Here is an 18,675-nt window from a genome sequence, read left to right on the forward strand (position 1 = left end):
GGAATATTTACAAGAAATAAACAGAAAGAGACAGACATATTGGCAAAGTCGTAGGGAAAATGAACACCAAGATCAATGGAATATAAGGGAAACTTCTTCAAAACACTCTAGAGAATCTCCATGTTTAATCCCACAGTCCTATATTTATTTCCATCTTCACGTAAACTTAAACGAAAAAATCCATTCATTCTCTTGTAGCAAACAGCAGTTTCTGCAAAGTGTTTAAAAACAAAACAAACAAAACAAAACTTGGCTTGGAATTTGTTTTGCATATTTATTTCTGTCCCCAAAGAAAATATGTGTTTGGCAAGAGGGTAAATATTATAGAATGACAGTTACAGAACTGGGATTTGGCTTTCAAAAACGGAAAGTGGTCACAGAGTATCTATTCAGCTATATATTAAATATTTGATTTACAAAGAAAATTACACAAGCAAAATTAAACTATGAAATGGTATTCAAGGTTAGAAACATGGCAATTTGGGCCGGCACAGTGGCTCACACCTGTTAATCCCAGCACTTTGGGAGGCCGAGGCAGGTGGATCGCCTGAGGTCAGGAGTTCAAGACCAGCCTGGCCAACATAGCGAAACCTTGTCTCTACTAAAATACAAAAAATTAGCCGGGTGTGGTGACGGGTGACTGTAATCAATTCCAGCTACTCGGGAGAATGAGGCAGGAGAATCACTTAAACCCGGAAAGCATAGGTTGCAGTGAGCCGAGATCGCGCCATTGCACTCCAGCCTAGGCAACAAGAGCAAAACTCCGTCTCCAAAAAAAAAAAAAAAAAATTGAAAAGAAACACAGCAATTGGGATAAACTGTTGATGGAGAACCTACTGTGTGTTAATACAGTCACAATATTCAGTATTAAGAGGAGTACAGAAAACTACTGACATAATCTCTAAGCTCTTGGTTCTCATAATCAAGAAAAGGAATATTAAAAGCCTGTATGACAAGATACTGCAAATGCTTTGAGAGAGGCACAAACTGCAACATGCCTTAAGAGGGGGATGAGATCACTGACTAGGAGAGAGGAAACAAGAAAAGACTTCATGGAAATTGCAGCATTTGAAAAGTGGAATTCCAACAACCCTAACTTCTGAATATAAAAACAACTTAAACTAAAAAGTTTTCCTTCTGTTAGTATGGAGGTGTACATTGTCTCTCAGGTGTCACTAAAATGGAAAGTGGGTAATAAAAATGTACTAAATAAATCTAATAGAACATTTTCTTTTCTTTTTTCTTTTTTTTTGAGATGGCATCTCACACTGTCACCCGAGCTGGAGTGCAGTGGCACCATCTCAGCTCACTGCAACCTTCGCCTCCTGGGTTCAAGTGATTCTCCTGCCTCAACCTCCTGAGTAGCTGGGATTACAGGTGCTCGCCACCACGCCCAGCTAATTTTTTGTATTTTTAGTAGACACAGGGTTTCACCATGTTGGCCAGGCTGGTCTCGAACTCCTGACCTTGTGATTCACCCACCTCAGCCTCCCAAAGTGTTGGGATTACAGGTGTGAGCCACCACGCCTGGCCCTAGAACATTTTCAAAAAGGAATTTGACAATAATAGCCATATCTTCAATTGCCACTTACCTTCAAATACTGTACTTAGAATTTTACACTAAGGAATTTGAAAAATTTAAAAAAAGAACAGACTTAAAATAAGACTGTTCACTCATTCACTTATTAATACTTTATAAAGTGAAAAAGTATAACTGGACACAAAAATTAACTCTAAGAATTAAGGCAGTAAGACACAAAGGGATGTGAAATGAGTTACACAGAGCTGATTAATAAAAGGAAGCCTAATTTTTTGTCCACATCTCTTCCCACGTCCAGAAGAGGAACTTAACAAATGCATTTTATGAAAAATACACTTTAAAAAGTGTCCTTAGTAACGGATTTACATATGATACAAAAATCCCTTTAAAAATAGTTTATTAAGATATAATATAGGTAGAAAGAAGCATACAAAGTATGGCGCTCAATTACTTTTCACAAAGATACACACATAATTAGAATCCAGATCAAAAACAGAACATTAGTAGCACCCTAGAAGCTCCTCTATGTTCCTGCTTCCAGTCACTTCCTGTTCCCCTACCAAAGATACCACTATCTTAATTAACTAAACTAACATCATAGATGTGTTTTGCCTATACTGAATTTTACTAAAAAGAATCATACAATATTACCCTTTTGTTGTTGTTTCTTTCACTCAATATTATGTCTAGGAAATTTATCCATACTCTTGTGCTTCCAGTTTGCTATGATTTGAATGTTTGCCCCTTCCAAAAACTCATGTTGAAATCTAATGGTAGTGTGCGGGGTGGGACCATTAAGAGATAATTAGACCACGAGAGCTCTGCCCACATGAGTAAGATTAATGGATTAACACCAATATAAAAGGGTACAACTGTCTAGAACAAAGGTCATCTAATTTACAAAGTGCCCCTTCCTAAGAAAACTTATTAAATAAGAAATGCTTAGGAAATCCTTGAACTACCTATTTTAAAAATATTTAAAGCAAATAAATATAGAACATGAGGTGTTCGAGGTTACTATGCAATGACAGAACAACAAATAAAAAAATCAGGTTCTTCTCTGTATGCCAACAATTTGAAATTTTTCTGCATGATCAGCATTTCCTTTGCTACTTTACTTTCTTTAAATAATTTTTTGTCATTTCTGTGAGTTCTATAAATGAAGTCAAGTTGGATTACAACTAAGATATATGAAAAGATTTTAGGTAAATTTTTAACTTTATATAATTTCAATTTTAAAGAAAATTTGCAAAGATCATCAATTATTTATATTTAATCTGATTTGCTGTATCATTCTTTTTCTCATTCATTTTTCCTTGAGATGGGGGTCTCACTATGTTGCCCAGGCTGGTCTTGAACTCTTAGACTCCCATCTCGGTCTCCCAAAGTGCTGGGATTACAGGAGTGAGCTCACACCAGGTCCATCTCATACATTTTTTTCTGAACCATATGAGAGTAAGCTGCAAACACTATATACCATTTTAGTCCTAAATATTTTTGTATGTTCTGCTAGGAACAAGAATGCTTGTTTAGATAACCACAGTATAGTTAAGCAAATCAGTACCAATGTTAAAGTTACTATATAACAGCCAGGCTCGGTGGCTCACGCCCGTAATCTCAGCACTTTGGGAGACCAAGGTGGGCGGATCACAAGGTCAGGAAATTGAGATTATCCTGGCCAACATGGTGAAACCCCGTCTCTACTAAAATTTTAAAAAATTAGCCAGGCATGGTGGTGCGTGCCTGTAACCCCAGCTACTCAGGAGCCTGAGGCAGAGGAATCGCTTAAATCCGGGACGTGAAGCTTGCAGTGAGCCGAGATTGTGCCACTTCACTCCAGCCTGGAGAAAGAGCGAGATTCCATCTCAAAAGAAAAAAAACTTACTGTATGTCTACAGTCCATATTGAAATATATAGGACTCAGTTACGTGTGTTCATTGTTACAGGGTTTTATGACTTGAATAGGTCCCCCCAAAATTCAGGTGTTACCAATGTGACACTATTAAGAGGTGGGGCCCTTAAGGAGTGATTAGGCCAGGAGGGCTACTCCCTCCTGGATGGGATTTAAGGCTTCGTGCAGCTTCAGCTAGCTTGTTTTTCCACTTTTTGGCCATGTGAAGACACTGTGTTCCTCATCTCCGGAACAGACAATTGGACCTGCCAGTACCTTGATACTGGACTTTCCAGCCACCAGAACTGTGAGAAAATAAAATTCTGTTTTTTATAAATTACCCAGTCTCAGGTATTCTGTTACAGCAGCACAAATGGGTTAAGAAAGAGGAGAAGTGGCTGGGCTCAGTGGCTCACATCTGTAATCCCAGTACTTTTGAAGGCAGGGGTGGGAGGATCACTTGAGGTCAGGAGTTCAAGACCAGCCTGGCCAACATGGTGAAAACCATGTTTCCACTAAAAATACAAAATTTAGCCAGGCATGGTGGCAAGAGCCTGTAATCTCAACTACGTGGGAAGCTGAGGCAGGAGAATCACTTGAACCTGGGAGGTGGAGAGTGCAGTGAGCCAAGATCATGCCACTGTACTCCAGCCTGGGCAACAGAGCAATACTCCATCTCAAAAAAAAAAAAAAAAAAGAGAGGCAAAGTAATTGTTTCTAGGCCCTCTTAGCAAACAAAGCTGAAATACATATATATATAAATATATAAAAATGTGTATGTCTGTGTATATGCATGCACACATGTATGTGCCTATATATGTATATCTATATGAAAATATACATATATGTGTATTTATCTATATTTATATAGATATTAAATATTTAAATATAGATTAATAATATGTTACATAGATATTAATAGATATTAAAAACCATAACTTCCCATTCAAATCCAACATCACAGGGTTTATTCCAGCCTTTTCTCTTTTCCATATATAAAACTCCTTTCTCCAACAATGAAAAAACTTGATTCCCATTATCCTCAATACACTTACTCATTTGTTCAGTCCTAGAACTAACAAAAAACGCTTTCAAAATTGCTAATTCATACCACTACAAAAGAAAAGCCTAGAAACTAGGATTCACTATTATTTATATTTCAATATTCATTTCATTATATTCATTGTATTATATATCTTCAACATATGTTACATTCATTTCATTATATTTCATTATTCATCAGTTTATATATTCATTATTGTTTATATTTCTGCTCATCTTGAGTTTAAGAGTATACCATTTTACTTATCTTTAAGTGGAGCTGAAATACAGTTAGGTTCATTTGATTCTGTTTATACTTTTAGAGTTTTATCCCTATCTTTATTGATTTTTTCTTATTTTGTTGTTTATAAAACATTAGCATGACATTCTCAACTGATGTCATAAAAATTGTAACCAGGATTCTCTCTCTCACTGACGTTGGAATAGAGCTTTACAATTTAGGAAGTATATTTCCCATAAAAAATGAACCTTTCCATAGCCACTGCAAGCATCTACCACCACCCCACCCAGGCCCACATGTTTCCTAGGAATTACTGTCTTTCAGTAATACAGAAAGAAGGGATAAAATGAAATGGGTGAACCATATTCCAGCAACCTCATAGATCATTACTTGTAAGGTAGCTTCAAACTGTGCTCCTTGTAGTGATGCCACAAGGTGCAAGGGCAGGACCCAGTAGGTAGAACTGTAAGTCCCTGCCCTGTCTTCAGTTAAAGCTGCTATGCTTTTTACTAGTATAATATATGAGGCTTTAGCCTCAGATTTTGTTCATTCAACTCACAAATATTTTTTGAGTGTCTGTGCTTGCCAGGCACTGTTCTTGGTGCTTAGGATACTTCAGTGAACAAATCCGTCATGGGACTTACATTCTAGTTGTGTGGGAGACAAACAATAAATATAAATAAATTATATAGCTAGTTAAAAGCTAAAAGCTGTAGAACAATTTTGAACAAGGTTAAAGGAGTTTAGAAATATCAGGGTCAGGGAAAAGAAACATAATTTGCAGTATCAGAATGTTTGTTTGAGTTAGGTCTCACTGAGAAAGGAAAGCTTCCTTTTTTTTTTTTTTTTCTTTTTTTTTTTTTAAAGACAGGGTCTTACTCTGTCACCTAGGCTGCAGTGCAGTGGCAGGATCATAGCTCACTGTAACCTTGAACTCCTTGGGCTCAATAGATCTTCCCACCTCAGCCTCCCAAGTAGCTAGAAATACAGGTGCACGCGACCATGTTTAGCCAATTTTTTTTTTTTTTTTTTTGGAGATGGAATTTTGCTCTTGTTGTCCAGGCTGGAGTGCAATAGTGTGATCTCAGCTCACTGCAACCTCCACCTCCCGGGTTCAAGCGATTCTCTAGCCTCAGCTTCCCCAGAAGCTGGGATTACAGGCATGTGCCACCACATCTGGCTAATTTTTGTATTTTTAGTAGAGATGGGGTTTCACCATTGTTGGTCAGGCTGGTCTCGAACTCCTGACCTCAGGTGATCCGCCCACCTTGGCTTCCCAAAGTGCTGGGATTACAGGCGTGAGCCACCACACCCAGCCGTTCAGCTAATTTTTTAAAAAAATGTTCATAGAGAATTTTTTCTCTACAATGTTGTCCAGGTTAGTCTCAAACTCCTGGCCTCAAGCAATCCTCCCACTTTGGCCTTTTTAAAGCACTGGGATTACAGGTGTGAGCTACTGCACCTGGCCAAAAGCTTCCTTTTGTATATTTTATTTAGGCTTGAAAGTCACTGGGAAAGAAGAATAACCGCCCAGTTTTCCAGTTGGTGCCAACCCTGTGTCCACAGGTCCAAGGATAGCCGACAGGAAAGAAAGACATAAAATGTTTTCCTTCCTTCTTTCAGAGAACCTTATGCCAAAATCTGGGAATGGTGGGTCTTTCTCTGTCCAGATCCTTCTATTTCATAAGTAATTGAATATTTCTCCTAGATTCTGGCAAAGGGTTTTCCATCCATCTCAATTTCAGAAATATTAAATGTTTATTTTCCTTCTAATTATTATAGTGGGAGATTGGCATAGGCAACATCAGAACTGTTAACCAAACACTTTGTTAGGAAACTTTTTAGCCCTTTACGTTACATTAACTTTTCTTTTTCTTTTTTGAGGGAGAGTCTTGCTCTTGTCGCCCAGGCTGCAGTCCAATGGCATGATCTCAGCTCACTGCAACCTCCACCTCCTAGATTCAAGCGATTCTCCCGCCTCAGCCTCCTGAATAGCTGGGATTACAGGCACCCACCACCATGCCCAGCTACTTTTTGTATTTTTAGTAGAGACGGGGTTTCACCATGTTGGCCAGGCTGGTCTCAAACTCCTGAGCTCAGGTGATCCGCCTGCTTCAGACACCCAAAGTGCATGAGCCACCGTGCCTGGCCTAGAAACCTTATTCTTCTAAGCTTTAAGTTATTTGCTAAGGTGCTGCCTCTGGCTTCAAGAGATTATAAATGACTTGTCAGCCTGGCCTACACTAACTTTTATCCTATCCAAGTCACACTATCATTTCCTTGAGTTTACAATCAACAAAAGACTAAGATACCTAGTCTTTCTTAGTTGTCCTAAATTATATCAGTCAAGCCTTAAAAATTTGAGTTTGTTTGCACCCACGTACAGAATTTTATAATAATCACAGATAACATTTCATCATCCCTTACTATGTGCCAGCTATTATTTTAAGAGCCTTATGTTTATTACTTCTTTTATATTTTACAACAATCCCCGTTTTATGGATGAAGAAACTGAGACATAAAGAGATTAAATAACTTGTTCAAGGTAACATAGCTTCTAAGTAGCAGAGCTGGAATCAAAATCCCAGGTAATGTGTGTCATTAACTATGCATATTAACTATGCATATTCTCAAAAAATCTTTATATAATGCATATTAAATTCCATATTATTAGATTTGGCCAATCCAGCCTGTAGAAAAAAAAAAAAAAAGCGGACTTCAATTCTATCATACAACATACATGCCATTTTTCAAAGTTGTAACTGAGTATTTGATCAGCATGCCATGAAGGGATGCAACCAAGCTATTAATAAAAAATGAGGCCGGGCGCGGTGGCTCAAGCCTGTAATCCCAGCACTTTGGGAGGCCGAGACGGGTGGATCACGAGGTCAGGAGATCAAGACCATCCTGGCGAACATGGTGAAACCTCGTCTCTGCTAAAAAATACAAAAAACTAGCCGGGCGAGGTGGCGGGCGCCTGTAGTCCCAGCTACTCGGGAGGCTGAGGCGGGAGAATGGCGTAAATCCGGGAGGCGGAGCTTGCAGTGAGCTGAGATCTGGCCACTGCACTCCAGCCTGGGCGACAGAGCGAGACTCCGTCTCAAAATAAATAAATAAATAAATAAATAAATAAATAAATAAATAAATAAATAATGTGACCAGAAATATTAGCAAATTGAAAACGGCAACATATAAAAAGAATTATACACCATGACCAAGTCCAGTTTATCTCAGGTATGCAAGGCTGGTTTCACATGTGGAAGTCAATTAATATAATCCATCATATTAACAGGATAAAAAAGAAAAATCACATGATCATCTCCATAAATGCAGAAAAAGCATTTAACAAAATCCAGCATCCATTCATGATAAAAATTTTCAACAAACTAGGAACATAAAGGTTCTTCCTCAACAAGACAAAGCACATCCATTTTTAAAACCCTACAGCTAACATCACACTTAATGGTGAGAAACTAGAAGCCTTCCCATTAAGATCAAGAACGAGAAAAGGATGTCTCCTCCCACCATTCCTTTTCAACATCATACTACAAGTCCTAATGCAATATGACAAAAAAAAAAAAAAAAGGAAATAAAACTTAACACAGATTGGAAAGTTAGAAAGAAAACTGTTTTTGTTCACAAATGACAAGACTTCCCATGTAGAAAACCTGAAAGAATCAACGAAAAAACTTCCAGAATTAATAACCAATTATAGCAAGGTTACAGGACACAAGGTTAATATATAAAAGTCAATCACTTTCCTATATACCAGTAACAAATAATCTGAATTTGAAATAAAAACATAATACCATTTTCATTAACACCCTCCAAAAATGAAATACTTAGGTATAAGTCTAATCAAATATGTTCAAAATCTACACAAGAAAAATGAAAAAACTGATTAAAGAAATCAAACTAAATAAATGGAGAGACATTCCATGTTCATGAATAGGCAGACTCAATACTGTCAAAATGTCAGTTCTTCCCAACTTGATCAAAATCCCAACAAGTTATTTTGTGGATACTAACAAACTCATTCTAAACTTTGTATGGAACAAAAACAAATAAAAATAAAAATAAAGTTTATAAAGAGAGGCAAAAGACCCAGAATAGCCAACTCAACATGCTACTTAATTTCAAGACTGACTTACTATAAAGCCACAGTAATCAAGACAGTATGGTATTTCAAAAATACAGACAAATAGATCAATGGAACTCAGAAATAGCCCACATAAATACAGTCAACTGGAGTTGGGTATGGTGAGTGTGCCTGGAATGCTAGATACTCAGGAGGCTGAAGTGGGAGGACTGCTTGAGTCCAGGAGTTTGAGGTTACAGTGTGCTATAACTGTGCCTGTGAATCCATAGCACTCCAGCCGGGGCAACATGGTGAGACTTCCATCTCTATAAATAAAAATATTTAGTTAGTTATTTTCAACTGATCTTTGACAAAAGAGCAAAGCCAATACAATGGTGAAAAGATAGTCTTTTTCAACAAATGGTGCTGCAGTAACTGGACACCCAAATGAAAAAGAAAAAAGAAAGGATAAGAAAAAGAATTTAGATATAGACCTTACATCCTTCACTAAAATTAACTCAAAATGGATCACAGGCCTAAATGTAAAATGGAAAACTATAAAGCTCCTGGAAGATAACATAGGAGAACATCTAGATGACTTTGGGTAAGGCAATGACTTTTAAAATATACACCAAATGCACAACCCATTAAATAAATAATTAATAAGCTGGACTTCATTAAAATTAAAAATTTCTTCTCTACTAAAGATACTGTCAAGAGAATGGGAAGATAGGCAACAGACTGGGAGAAAGTATTTGCAGAAAACATGTCTGATTAAGAACTATTATCCAGGCCAGGTATAGTGGGTCATGCCTGTAATGCAGCACTTTTGGAGGCCAAGGGAGGCAGGCAGATCACTTGAGGTCAGGAGTTCAAGACCAGCCTGGCCAACATGATGAAACCCCATCTCTACTAAAAATACAAAAATTAGCCAGGCTTGGTAGTGCATGCTTGTAATCCCAACTACTTGGGAGACTGAAGTGGAAGAATCACTTGAACCCTGGAGGTGGAAGTTGCAGTGAGCCGAGATCATGTCACTGCACTCCAGCCTGGGTGACAGAGCGAGACTCGGTCTCAAAAAAACAAACAACAAAAAAAACTATTATCCAAAATATAGGGCCGGGCATGGTGGCTCACGCCTGTAATCCCAGCACTTTGGGAGGTCAAGGTGGGCAGATCACCTGAGGTCAGGAGTTCGAGACCAGCCTAGCCCACATGGCGAAACCCCGTCTCTACTAAAAATACAAAAATTAGCCAGGTGTGTTGGTGGGTACCTATAATCCCAGCTACTTGGGAAGCTGTGGCAGGAGATTTGCTTGAACTCAGGAGCTGGAGGTTGCAGTGAGCTGAGATTTTGCCACTTCCATCAGCCTGGAGATAGATATATATATACATACACACGCATATACACACACACACACACACATATACCAAAAAAATTCTTAAAACTTAACAGTAAGAAAACTAACGACCTGATTTAAAAATCGGCAAAGACTTGAACATATTTCACTAAAGAAATACAGATGGTAAATAAGCATATGAAAATAAATTATCATATGTCATGAGGGAACTGCAAATTAAAACAATCAGATACCATTACACACCCAACAAAATGGTCAAAATCCAAAACACTGACAACACCAAATTCTGAGAAGCAGTTCCAGCAACAGGAACCCCTCATTCATTGTTGATGGGAATGCAAAATGGTACAGCAAACTTTACAAAACAGTTTGGCAGTTGCTTACAAAACTACACATACTCTTCACATACAATCCAGCAATTATGTTACTTGGCATTGATCCAAATGAGTGGAAAACTTATGTCCACACAAAAGCCTGTACACAGTTATTTACAACAGCTTTATTCATAATTGCCAAAACTTAGAAGCAACCAAGATGTCCTTCAGTAGGTGAATAAATAAACTGTGATACATTCAGAAAATGGAATACTCAGTGCTAAAAACCAAATGAGGCTTCAAGCCATGAAAAGACATGGAGGAACCTTAAATGCATATTACTAAGTGAAAAAAGCCAATCTGAAAAGGCTACATACTGTATGACCCCAATTACATGACATTTTGGAAAACGTAACACTATGGAGACAGTAAAAGGGCCTGTAATTGCCAGGGGTAAGGGATTTGGGAAAGATAAACAGGCAGAGCACAGATTTTTATGGCAGTGAAATTATTCTGTACTATACTACAATGGCAGACCATGTCATTACATATTTGTCCAAATCCAGAGAATGTACACCACCAAGAGTTATCCCGAAAGTAAACTACGGACTTTGGGTAATAAAGATGTGTGATAGGAGTTGATAGTGGGGAGGTTGTGCCTATATTGGGGCAGAAGAAATATGGGAACTCTCGGTACTTTATGCTCAATTTTACTGTGAACCTAAAACTCCTCTTAAAAATAAAGTCTATTTTCTTAAAAATTGCCACCAGATTCAAAGAGGCGGCTAAAAAGACCTCTCCACGATCAAGGAGCAATGGAACCATATACATTTGCCCTTTATATATGGCATTTTACCCAATTAACTCAACTACCTGAACTATCAAGCAACTCATTCAAAATCTTATCAAAAATCATTTCTCAAAAAACTAGTATTTCCTCCTCCTTCATCACAGGAATGCATCTAAGTGTTGCTTTTTAATTTAGTTTTAAAATGATTCTTAATGAACTTCGTAAAAAAAAATTATCACTTGAACCAGAAAACATGTTCATTCATTCAACAAATTATGTATTGACAACTAATTACAAGACAGGTATTCTTCTATAGAGATATAGCAGAGAATGAAACAAACCCTCTATCCTCATGGTAGTTGCATTTTATTTGGAGAGATTGTCAAAATAATGAAGAAACAAATACATAACATGCTGAGATATATAAAGAAAAATCAAGTAGGATTGGGGAAAAGAAAGTGTTGGGACTGGGAAACAGGTAGAAAGGAGGTGGCTCTTCTAAACAAATAGTTAAGAGAAGGCTTCATTTGTTATGTTATATTTGAGCAAACAGATCTAAAGGCAGTTGAGTAGTAAGAGGGCAAGCCCAAGTACATAGGTGGAAGAGAGCACTCCAGGTGGAAGGAACAAGTGTATAAGTCCTTTAGATGGAAGTTGCAGTGTTAGAGGAATAACAAGGAGATGATATGAGTACAATTTACTAAGTGAAGGGAGGGGAGGAAGTGAGGTTGGAAAGAAAGCCCAATGTTTCAGAAAGTTTCAGAGGCCATTGCAAGTACTTGGGCTTCTGTTCCTAATAAGATGAAACCTACTAAAGGGTTCTGAGAGGAGGAATAATAAGATTTATGTTTTTTAAGAATCACCTTGGCTATTGTATTGTAAACAGATCATAAAACAGGGAACCAGTTAGGAAACTATTAAATTAATCCAGATGTGAGGTGACAATGGCTTGGACCAGAGTGACAACAGTAGGGGTATGTCAGGGAGATGGTCCACTTCCTGTTTGTGCCCCCAGCTCTAGGAGAAACCACATCTGAAGCCTAGCTGCAACAGAAATTGCCAAACGAGTAAGTTTACAATAATCCACATTTTCCAAGACCTCTGCACATGGTAGGATTCTGGACATATCTTATGGGTAGAACTAACAGGATTTTGTTAATGAATTGGAAATACAGAGTGAGAGTGAAAGATGACTCTAAGATTGCTGATCTGAGCAATCAGAAGAATGGAGTTGCCATTTATTGTGAGATGTAGCAGACAGAAGGAGGAGCAGGTTGAAGGGGACAAATTGAAAGTTTGGTTGTTAGCTTGATAAAATGTAAAAGGTTTATGACTGAGATAGTTATATGTCACACTAAATTGTTTTAATGACAAGCTAGTTCCTACTCTAGCACACATGTCACTTTCATCATTAAATAGTCTTAATCCCCAAATCTGAATGTACTACCTCTTCCCTCTGAATCACCAATTTTTTTCATTTCTTATACTATTTGTTATATTGTAACTATTGGTATATGCCATGATCCCATATATCTTAGGTACTCTGAAAGTAGAATTTGTGTTTTATAATTATATGATAATAGTAATAAGCACCACCATTGATTGGGCACATTTATCAATTAGCTTTTTTTTTTTTTTTTTTTTTTTTGGAGACAGAGTCTTGCTCTGTCACCCAGGCTGGAGTGTTTACTGTTCGATCTCCCCTCACTGCAACCTCCACCTCCCAGGTTCAAGAAATTCTCCTGCCTCAGCCTCCCTAGTAACTGGGATTACAGGTGCCTGCTACCATACCCAGCTAATTTTTGTATTTAGTAGAGATGTGGTTCTGCCATGTTGACCAGGCTGGTCTCGAACTCCTGACCTCACTGCCTACCTCAGCCTCCCAAAGTGCTGGATTACAGGCATGAGCCACCACACCCGGCCTCAGTTAGCTCTTTTAATTATTCTATTATCACTTTTATTGTTAGTATTTAACCAGCAAGAAAATTCAGGTTCAGAGGTATTAAATAACTGCTCCAAAGAAACACACAGTTAATAAGACAACTAATACTTAAACTCAGGTTTGTCTAAATCTAAAGGCAGCATTCCATATTGTTTTTAATCAATCTCGGTACCTAATTTAGAACCTTGCCTATGAAAGGTACCTAATATATTTCTTAGAATAAACAACTAGGTAAATAAATATTTCTGTCTTGGGACAGAAGACACTGAAGAGAAGGTATATTAGAGTCAGACCAATGATCAGAACAGAATTGGAAGAAAAAAAAAAAGGTGCTTGGCACGATTTAGCCCTTGCCCATCAGACCACGCTTCTTTGATGCTTTAAACCTGCTATGCTTCTTTTCCCTTCAACGTCTCTACGCCATCCATAGTTCTAACAACCCATTATTTTTCCCTAAGTTAATTTTACTCATCCTCAGAGCTCTGCTCAAATACCACTTACTCAAAGTAGCTGTCCTTGACCATCCCTCACTCTAACTAAGCCAGCTACCACTATAAGAAGTTCACGGCCGGGCGCGGTGGCTCAAACCTGTAATCCCAGCACTTTGGGAGGCCAAGACGGGCGGATCACGAGGTCAGGAGATCGAGACCATCCTGGCTAACACGGTGAAACCCCATCTCTACTAAAAATACAAAAACTAGCCGGGCGAGGTGGCGGGCGCCTGTAGTCCCAGCTACTCGGGAGGCTGAGGCAGGAGAATGGTGTAAACCCGGGAGGCGGAGCTTGCAGTGAGCTGAGATCTGGCCACTGCACTCCAGTCTGGGCGACAGAGCGAGACTCTGCCTAAAAAAAAAAAAAAAAAAAAAGAAGTTCATAACACTCTGTACGTGTCCTTATCACAATTTTAAATAAAAGTACTCTCCTCCCTACAAGAATATAAGTTGCATGAGGGCAGAATCCTCATATATTTTGCTTACTGCAGTGATTAAAATATGCTTAAATTGTTTAATATTGTTTTATTATAATTAATAATATTGTTTAAAAATGAATTAGTAATAAATAATTATAAGTAATTAATAAAAACAAATAAATAATGCAACAAAGATATGATAGGCCAAAATACCAGAGAAAAATAAAATGCAGAGTTAAGTCTGACATTCTCTACTACTTTTTTCTGCTGGGGCAACCAGTTTCAAACCAGAGCTTTTGGAAATCTCACAGTGACAGAAATTAGAGCTCACAACTACCAAGACAGGCAGGATTTGAGGGGCTAAAATCCCAGAAAAAAAGCAATCACAGAAAAGACAGCCTGGACATGCTTATATTGCTTTTGCCCTCGGGGTATTTACTGAATTCTAACATTTGGAGGCAAAGTGCCTTTTTTTTAAATGATTATTATTATTTGAGATGGAGTTTTGCTCTTGTTGCTCAGGCTGGAGTGCAATGGCGTAATCTTGGCTCACTGCAACCTCTGCCTCCTGGGTTCAAGCGATTCTCCTGCCTCAGCCTCCTGAGTAGCTGGGATTACAGGCGCATGCCATCGTGCCTGGCTAATTTTTGTATTTTTAGTAGAGACGGGGTTTTACCATGTTGGCCAGGCTGGTCTTGAACTCCTGACCTCAGGTGATCCACCTGCCTTGGCCTCCCAAAGTGCCATTGCGCCCAGCTAAAGTGCCTATTTTTATACGCAAAAAAAAAAAAAGTAAGCAGAACTTTAGGTAGTCTCACAGAAAAATTAAGAGTCCAGGGCCTGTCAAGCAGAGGCCATGACGCATACCCTAGGTACCTCTGGTACATCTGAAATACAATACTCTTGAAGTGGAAACTAGATTTAAACCAGCCCTTGAGAACCATAAAACAAAGCCTCAGATCATCTCAAGCCCATATTGGAACAATGTCATCTACTCCTACTTTTAACTACCATTAGAGAGGAGAAAAACAAATCCTCTCTAGAGAACAGTATCATCATAAAGAGCCTCTATTATTTCCCATATACAATGTTTGACAATCATTTTGAAAATGACCAGGAATGCTAGGAGACAGAACCAAATGACTGAAAATCAAGAGAAAAAAGAAGACAATAGGAAAAGATCAAATAGGAGCTGGGCACAGTGGCTCATACCTGTAACCCCAGCACTTTGGGAGGCTGAGGTGGGTGGATCACTCGAGGGCAGGAGTTTGAGACCAACCTGGCCAACATGGCACAACCCTGTCTCTACTAAAAATACAAAAATTAGCTAGGCGTGGTGGCACACATATGTAATCCCAGCTACTTGGGAGACTGAGGCACAAGAATTGCTTGAACCCATGAGGCAGAGGTTGCAGTGAGCTGAGACTGTGCCACTGTACTCCAGCCTCAGTGATAGATCGAAACTTTGTCTCCAAAAAAAAAAAAAAGAGAAAGATCAAATGGGGATCCAGGGATCCAGACATTGTTAATTACCACACACAGACTTTAAATAATTGTGATTAATATGTTCAGGAAAATAGAGGACAAGATGAGAATTTCACCAGAGAACCCAAATCTACGAAAACAAACGAACAAATTAAATTAAAAATCGAGAACTAAAAAATATATAAAACTAACAATATAGCAGATGCTTTTAATAGCAGACCGAACTAGAAAAAAGGTCAACAGAAAATATCTAGATGGAGCACAAAGAAAAAAAGATAGAAAATACAGAAAAGAGCATGAGAAACATATGAGATGCGGAGAAAGATGTTATCTAGAATCCCAGAGGGAACTGAAAGAATGAGACAGAAGCAATATCAGAAGAGATATTCCAAACCTGACAAAAGACATCAAGCTACAGATCCTAGAGGATCTATGGACCTGAAACATCTTAAATGATGAAAACCATAAAAAGCATGAAAGAAAACCATGTAAGCACCTTACTGAAAACTGCTAAAAACCAAAGACATTGCTTCTCTAATAAAAACAATGGGGGGCTGGGCATGGTGGCTCACACCTATAACCCCAGCACTTTGGGAGGCTGAGGTGGGCAGATCAGCTGAGGTCAGGAGTTTGAGACCAGCCTGGCCAACATGGTAAAACCTTGTATCTACAAAAAATACAAAAATTAGCCAGGCATGGTGGGACGTGCCTGTAGTCCCAGCTACTAGGGAGGGGCTAAGGCAGAGGAATCACTTGAACTCAGGAAGCAGAGGTTGCAGTGAGCCACGATTGTGCCACTGCACTCCAGCCTGGGCAACAGAGTGAGACCCTGTCTCAAATAAAATAAAATAAAATAGAAACAATGAAGTCAGAAGGCAATAAAATGATATATTTAAAATGCTGAAAAAAAAGAATTGCCAGTCTGGAATTCTATGCCCAATAAAACCATCCTTTTAAAATTAAGACAAAAGTTCTAAAAATGCTTTCAGACAAAAATAGAACACTCATTACCAACAGACTTACACTAAAAGAAAGGTGCTGTCTATGAAGAAGATAATCCCAGATGGAAGCACAGTACCACAAGAATCAAGAATACTTACAAGAAAGAAGAAATAAATGCATAAAATTAAATAACTATAATTTTTTTTGAGACAGGGTCTGACTCTCTCACCTAAGCTAGAGTGCAATAGTGTGATCCTGGCTAACTGCAACCTCTGCCTCCCAGGCTCAAACCATCCTCCCACCTCAGCCTTCCAAGTAGCTGAGATTATAGGCACATGCCACCACGCCTGACTTTTTTGTTTTGTTTTGTTTTGCTAGAGATGAGGTCTTGCCATGTTGCCTAGGCTGCTCTGGAACTCTGGAGCTCAAATGATCCTCCTGCCTTGGCCTCCCAAAGTGCTGAGATAACAGGTGTGAGCCAACATGCCCGGTCAAATAACTGTAATTTTTTTTTTTTTTTGAGATGGAGTTTCCCTCTTGTTGCCCAGGCTGGAGTGCAATGGCACAATTTTGGCTCGCTGTAACCTCCGCCTTCCAGATTCAAGCCATTCTCCTGCCTCAGCCTCCTGAGTAGCTGGGATTACAGGCATGCGCCACCATGCCCAGCTAATTTTGTATTTTCAGTAGAGACAGGGTTTCTCCAGGTGGGCCAGTCTGGTCTCAAACTCCCGACCTCAGGTGATCCGCCCGCCTCAGCCTCCCAAAGTGCTGGGATTACAGATATGAGCCACCATGCTCGGCCTTGTAATTTTTAAAATAATAATGAACACAAGCCAAAAAGAAAAGAGGGAAATGATAAATTGACTGAAAGGGCTGTCAGTTCCTTGTATTCCCAGAAAATAATAATAGTAGATTGTGTGCAAAACTGGCCACAATAATTCTTCTCATTCTTTATGTACACCCCTTCACAATGTGACTTTGCTACTCTTCCTATCAAGAGACAGAATCTATTTCTTTACCCCTTGAATTTGGGCTTGGCCATTATGACTTGCTTTGACCAACGGAGCATTAGAAAATGTGATACAGCAGGGACTTGAAAAGCATTTGCACATTGGGGTTTGTCCTTTCTTGCTTTTATTTATGTATTTTTTTGAGACAGAGTCTCGCTCTGTTGCCCAGGCTGCCATGCAGTGGCACAATCTTGGCTCACTACAAACTCCGTCTCCCAGGTTCAAGCGATTTCCAGCTAATTTTTGTATTTTCAGTAGAGATGGGGTTTCACCATGTTGGCCAGGCTGGTCTCGAAAACCCGACCTCAAGTGATCTGCCCGCCTCGGCCTCCAAAAGTGCTGGGATTACAGGCGTGGGTCACCGTACCCAGCCTTAATACTTTTAGAATCTTGACATTATCAGGTGAATGAACCTGCCTGCTGGAGAGGCCACATGGAGAAAAAGCTCCACAATCACTACCCTGGGCAAAAAGCCTGCCGACCAACAAACATTTAAGTGAGGCTATTCTATATCATTTGGTCCCAGCCAAACCTCCAGCAAAGCACAGAAATCAATATAGCCCAAATCAAACTGCTAATCCACAGAATAATAAGCTATTAAATGACTTACAGTAGTCCTCCCTTATCCATGGGAGATAGGTTCCAAGATCCCCAGTGGATGCCTGAAACTACAGATAGTACTAAACCCTGTATATACTGCCTAATTCATAAATTAGGTACAATAAGAGATTAACAAAAATAACTAATAACAAAATGGAACAATTATAACACTGTACTGTGATAGAAGTTATATGAATGTGGTCTCTCTCAAAATACCTTCTTTTTTACTGTACTCATCCTTCTTTTTGCAATGTTATGAGACGATAAAGGGCCTACGGGATAAGATGAAGTGAGGTGAATGACATAGGCATTGTGATGTAGCATTAGGCCACTATTGACCTTGAACACAAGCACTTCAATAAGTGACTAAGTGACTAACGGGTGGGTAGAATAACAGCACAGATATGCTGGACAAAGGGACAATTCATGTCCTAGGCAAGACAGAATGGGATGGCAAAAGATTTCATCATGCATAATTTAAAACTCATGCATTGTTTATTGTAAATATTCTATTTAATATTTTCAGGCCA

The 18,675-nt window shown here is 38.8% G+C and overlaps 2 protein-coding genes across 21 annotated transcripts in view; one reads left to right on the top strand and one right to left on the bottom strand.

Annotated features, from left to right (window-relative positions):
- Window positions 1-18,675, top strand: part of LOC104656358 (nucleophosmin-like) — a 560,652-nt gene that overhangs the window by 390,668 nt on the left and 151,309 nt on the right. The gene's annotated exons all lie outside the window — the stretch shown is intronic.
- The window catches only part of NUMB (NUMB endocytic adaptor protein), a 195,533-nt gene that overhangs the window by 100,110 nt on the left and 76,748 nt on the right, over window positions 1-18,675 (bottom strand). The gene's annotated exons all lie outside the window — the stretch shown is intronic.

This window comes from Rhinopithecus roxellana, chromosome 5, assembly GCF_007565055.1.
Source record: "Rhinopithecus roxellana isolate Shanxi Qingling chromosome 5, ASM756505v1, whole genome shotgun sequence".
NCBI lineage: Eukaryota > Metazoa > Chordata > Mammalia > Primates > Cercopithecidae > Rhinopithecus > Rhinopithecus roxellana.